Source organism: Physcomitrium patens, chromosome 1 (genome assembly GCF_059467195.1).
Source record: "Physcomitrium patens ecotype Gransden chromosome 1, ASM5946719v1, whole genome shotgun sequence".
Taxonomy (NCBI): Eukaryota; Viridiplantae; Streptophyta; class Bryopsida; order Funariales; family Funariaceae; genus Physcomitrium; species Physcomitrium patens.
The window spans coordinates 8,144,762-8,150,862 of NC_143410.1; the positions used below are offsets into that span (position 1 = coordinate 8,144,762).

Consider the following 6,101-nt stretch of genomic DNA (forward strand, 5'->3'; position numbering starts at 1 on the left):
AGAAGATTCTAGAAACTTCTCTTCTAGAAGGTTCCAGAGACTTCCTTTCTAGAAGCTTCTAGAAACTTCTTTCTAAAAGGTTCCAGAGGCTTCTCTTCTAGAAGGTTCCAGAGGCTTGTTTTCTAGAAGGTTCTAGAAACTTCTCTCTAGAAAGTTCTAAGGAATATGTCCCTAACACTACAATAGGATTCAATCTTAAGGAGATTTTGTATTTGGAAGTATATTTTGGAAAGTCATTAGACCAAAGCTTATCAATGATCCCTTCATATGATGAAGAAAAAATCTTCTTTGAAATTATTATGAAGCAAAAAGATACCAAGAATAGACCATTTTTAAAATTATGCTTTTAAAATATCCACTTATATCTTGGTTCTAGCCATTTTTAGCAAAAACATATATATATATATATATATATATTAGATATTTTTATGAGTTTTAAATTTAACTTCTAAAGTTTGTGTAATAACAATTTCCTTAATGTGGGCTTGTTACAAATTCTATGAAGAAAAACTTTAATGCCAAACAAGGAAAAAGTATTATATCATCTTTTTCTCTTATAACTTTTGGTTGATTTTTTAGTGTAAAGCCAATCAAATGAGACTTTTTGATTTCAACCAATCACAAATTGAAAAAGTTGTAGCCTCACCTTCTCTCTAAAGTATAAAGACATCTTGAGGACCTTCAGTGTTGCAATGCACCTACTCATGATTTGAACCATGACCTACTACTAGTAATATCCAATGAAGACTTACAAAATATGCACAAAAGAGGGATTGTGCTTTGAAGCAAACATCTCCATTGTTGATCAAGAGAACATCCTGTGCTACATTATTATGTTTTCCATTGAAACGGTTGCCATATTTATTCCATGAACTTTTTAGCATTCCACGAATGAATAATTGATTGATGATGAGATGCTGAGCAAGATTCCATGTCATTTTCTTATTCATTTTTGTTCTGCTTTTCTGGTGATTTTATATCCACAAGTGCAAGAGGTGAAAAATACTCTTCCCCAAGAATACTGCACATGGGTTTGTGCATTATGCAGGAAACAAGCAATTTGTGCATGTTTGCTTGTACCCACAACATCTGCCCAAAGACATGAGTTCAATCAATGAATTGGTAAATCGATGCAGGAACTGTGTGACATCGGTTCAAACAACGCCAACCGAAGAGCAGCGTCAATTATGAGTCAATTGACCGTGAGCCGAAGCTTGTTTCGCCGCGGCACAACACCAATTGAGTTGAATGACACCATGCGCATCTTAAGATTGGAAAACTAGACACGGGTATTGTTGCTGATTCTGCAAACGGTTTTGAAGGCTATTAGGGCAAGCTATACTTGATACTCGATTACGGAAGCAATGATACCAGGTAGTACATCAAGCACATCGTGCTGCTGCTCCACCGAAACATGTGGTTCCATTGCAATTCCACAACAGACTCTCCGGACAACTGCACAAACTGCTGGAGCAAACATCATGAAATTCCTCAATACCAGTGATTCAGTTCCATTCAAGTGCGGTGGATGGTTAAATAATTCCTTAGGCACATAAAGCCAGCCAACTGGCTACTGATAACTCACCCTGTTGTAAGGTTTGTACATGTGAGTTCTATGTACGTATTCGTGACTAGAAAGCTGGAGCTCATGAGGAATCAATCACTTCAACAATTCTATCTAGAAGTCACTTCAATAATGCTTCCACATTCAATGTAGTCTTGCAATCTGAAAAAGGTAATCCAGGAAGTTAACGCGAAGACTATTTTCCTCATAAGCAGTGGAAAGAGGATCATGCTAAGGATGCAAAGTGAGTGCATTACCTGAATTGACACATGATCCCCTCAGCATCCATCAGGCTTCTGTAGGCCAGCGTTGTTCCCTTGGACACGAGTTTCCTTCAAGGGTGAAATGTTTCCTTGTTGATGAGATGACCTGGCTATGTTCTTGGAGAATCGTCATCAATTGCAGCCACACCCAGCGGAAATTCAGGCTGATTAATGGGTGAGGAAAAAGTGATGGACTGCATACCGGGTGTAGGTGGAGAGAAAGGAGGTGGAGCTAAAGGAGGTGGAGAAGCTCCAGGAATAACACTGGGAGCAGCGCCAGTAGGTAGGGTCGGAGGAACTGAAACAAGTATTGCATCATGCCTGTTAATACAAGGATTACACAGCTACAGTTTGCTCACTGTTAACACAACAATGGTACATCGGCCTCGACATTTCGTCAGAAACAAGCAACCTTACCAAAGAATTTATCCCATGGCTTACATTCAAATTGATAAAGAGCTCATATGATGCTTGATCCATTGAAAGTCTAAAATCTACGCATTACAAGTGCGGGTTCGCACCTGTTTGTCCTATAGTGACGAAGCCTCCTGCTGCTGAAGGCCGATCTCTGCTGTAGAGGAGCACCGTTGGATAATTTGTTGAAATATAGAGGTTCTTTGGTTGAATTTAATGTGGGATTATTGGACAAGGCTCTGGATCACCAGTAAGAACAGCTCCCCTACAATTTAATCGTAACACTTCTGAGAATTCTCGCCAAGATAATAAATGGAGCAAACCGCACCTCAGTAGAATAGTCACATTACTACAATTAAATGAACTGGTCTTTCAATAGATTAACTTGTAGAGGACTAGGAAGTCACCAACTGTACACCACTTCTTCATGTTCTACATTGTGAAGACAGAATGACCTGCTCACAAAAATTTCAATTTGCTGGAGCTGCTAAAAAATTGCGGGATCACGCCTGTCAAGCCGCATCCTGATAGATTCCTGAACAACTCAAACCTACAAATGAGATGGGTACCAGTAAGTTTTCACGACAGTTCACCCTGTGGAGAGATCTGTAAACTCAAATTTAAACCCGTAGTGTCAGCACCCGGTATCAGCTTACTAAGTTATTGACCTGAATCATATGTGCGTACACCTTTTGCGTAGTGATCGCAAATAGGGTACAGAAAGTTGGAAAGCTTTAGATACTTTGCTTACAAGAAGTTGACGAAGGTTGACGATTCCCTCGGGAATGGCGCCAGTTATCATTGGATTATCAGATAAATTTCTGCATGGTTCAAATGCGGTAAACCTGATCAGAACAGGCATGACGCCTTTCAAGCAAACAGAACCAATTATGGTGAGAAAGACTAAAACAATAATCAAATAATCAAAAACTATCTCCGTGAATTCATGTAAAAATGGAGTACGAAGCAACAAGCTTAACATCTCCGACGCAATAAAATCAAATACGCAACACAGTCTTCAACACTTGACTAAACAGTAGGAAGTTAGAACTTACAGGTGTCTAAAATTGTGGAGGTCTCCAATCTCAGCAGGAATGCTGCCAACTACCCCTGGATTGCTCAAGTCCCTGAAACATGCCCTCACAATATCTTCAATTTAATTGACTGAAAATTGAAAGGATTGTATATCCTTGCCACTCTCGAAGCAATCCTTGTAATGCGTAGACTGTCAACCATTCAAATCAGCTCCAAGGTGAATGAAATCATCCATGCATCTGCCGCAATACTATCACAAGAATTATAACTTCTCAAACGGGATTCGATTGCTGAATTTTTGGAGGTTTCAGAACATGATTATAGAAGGAGCATTGTCAGATCTTGACTGTAAAGATTCCGTTACTTATCGTCAACAAATCAATTCAAAGTCATTTGTAAAACGAAATATTTTTTAAGTCATTTCCATCCGCCGTTAAGGTCAAGAGGTCCAATTCCTCAAAAATCTTGAATTAATCTCCCTTCTGAGGATTTCTTCCAAGGAATTTACTAATTACTATTTCACCAATATGTTCAGGTCTGCAGAATATATCTAGGTGAAAATCCTGCTCGTTCGCAAATGGCGTGGAGGCTACATTACATTATATGTGAAAACTACGTGTCAATGAAGAAAACTCCTGTGGGTAAGAATATCAGCGCGCGACCTGTAAACGCTGCACACGAACTTGCAACGCGCGCATCTGAAAGACCTGAGTCTGCAACCTCCGGAATCTAAAGAAACTTGCAGAAATAGGACGTTCAGAACGTCTCTATGCTCCGTGGTTTGAGAACGTCTCTAATCTCTATTCCACTTGCAAATCACACATTCCACGCCCTCGCAACAACCCAACATGCCATGAGAATTTACCATCACTTGGGCGAGTACTCGGGGCAACCACTGACACCGAACACACCACTAACAGCAGCAACGTCAACCATCCCAAATAGGCCGCCATCGCTCCACGCATCACAACACCACAATGCACTCTCCCACGACTTGCGACCCAACCTCAGCAGCTGTGGAGGACTAAACAGCTGAGGCTTAAATCCCTGGAATCATCCTCCAGGTCTTCACTGCTGATCTCCCCAGCTCCAATGAGCTGAACGAACACAAGCTCATGAGACTCAAATTCCCTCATAATTATTGACTCCATAAACCATCATCATCCATGCTGCAATCTCCAAGGAGACCACCTCTTAATCTTCAATTGAAAGCTCTGTGCTAATGTAACTATGCGCGAAAACGACGCTGCAGCTGTAGATGCAGAAATGGTAATTCACAACACGATAAAACACGGCATGAAACAGGCACACAGATTGAGTGGAAAAGTAAGGCACTTGGGAGACAGGAAGCGGTCTTTGCTCTTCTTGACAGAGCCACTACCAGAACCAGCCCATACACCAACCCTCATTCTAAATTAAACCTATTCCCCACTCCACAGTTACGACAACAATCTCCTAAAATGACACCCCCGAAAAAAACATTGAGTTGGACCTTGTCAGTGCTTCATATGAATCTAATCTCTCTTCTGGAATTCAGATGTGAGAATTCAAGAAGAACTTATATTGCTATCTCCCTACAATGAAGAAACGTCGGGAAAACTTGTGTGAAGAGCAGGTAAGTGCAATGTAAGTATTTGGATGGTCTTGCACAAGCTCCTCTAGGCCCCGTGGAAACACGGCGCCTACAATTACCAAGATACGATTTCACAAGTGCCAGTTGTCTCTACTTCTGCTGTTTCTGAAATAGTTGTGATAGCTTAGCAACCATGATAGGTAAGCAATCCTTTACCAACATCTCGTCCGTTTGTGGAATTTAACCAAGAGTTCTTCATGTGCCTATTTTGTATTCATTCATCTTGGCAGAAGCTGCCAGGATTACAGAAGAAGACTACGAGGGCTCATTGGCGAGTATGTGAGTGTCGCGACTGCGTAGACCAAGAGAAGTGTTTTCCTTACTCATCTTGATCTCCTCACACTTCATCTCATCGTAATGGAACCAGAGAATGCTATTTATCTTAGGATTGTTAATTAGTGCAAACCTTGGTACTTGTAAATTACACAGTTTGCAGTGCCAGCAGGAATAAGAAAAAAAAGGATTTATCTGATAATACTTGTAAAATCAAGCATTAGTAACCTTGGTAACTTTCGACAATAAGAGATGACAGCAAGTGGGAACGACTTAGCTCTGCATCAGATCATGGTTTGGGAAGTCAGATAAGAGAGGCCATGGAGACACTGGATAGTGTCAAAACACAATCATCACTGTATACAACATCAAAACTTAAAAAGAAACTTCTTTAAATATATATATATATACACATACATGCGTGTGTGCATTTGTGTCTTTTATATTCTATTATCTTTAAATCCATATTTATATTTACATTTATTTTTGAATAATGTATATGTTTCCAATGTTTGATAATAATATTTTTTTAATAAAGACATATAAAACCAAAATTATTAAAATAAAAATTTTGAATTATATTTTATGAAAAGAGTCTCTATGCATATTAAATTTCTTCTATTTATTTTTTGAATAGAATTTTATTTTTATTATTTAATATATAAAAGATACAAAAAAATATAGTTGTGTATTAAATTAAATACTTTATTATAAACTTTTTCATACATTGTGTGTAGGTTTAAACATGAAAGTGATGACAAAGATGCATCAATTGAAGTAGTCTCTCTTTAGGTAGTACAATTGAGAAGATTTTTAGAGTTAGGAATATCATTAGAAGCACATTTAGTCAAGTATTAATTAGGCATGAATTTTTACACCACCTAAGAGTTACAAGACTGTAGGGTATAAAATATTTTAT

General features: G+C 38.8%; 1 long non-coding RNA gene across 4 annotated transcripts; it reads right to left on the minus strand.

The window, feature by feature from the left end:
• Positions 1-664: 664 nt before the first annotated feature.
• On the minus strand, positions 665-4,908 carry LOC141046252 (uncharacterized). 4 transcript variants are annotated; one of them, XR_012219032.2, is made up of 6 exons: positions 4,142-4,908; positions 3,297-3,368; positions 2,993-3,062; positions 2,349-2,776; positions 1,822-2,125; positions 665-1,304 (listed from the first exon to the last, which is right to left on the minus strand). It is a non-coding gene; the product is annotated as an uncharacterized LOC141046252 (long non-coding RNA). The 4 variants fall into 4 exon arrangements; XR_012219033.2 differs by lacking the exon at positions 665-1,304 and adding an exon at positions 1,314-1,586; XR_012219031.2 differs by lacking the exon at positions 665-1,304 and adding an exon at positions 1,314-1,726.
• Between the last annotated feature and the right edge of the window lie 1,193 nt (positions 4,909-6,101).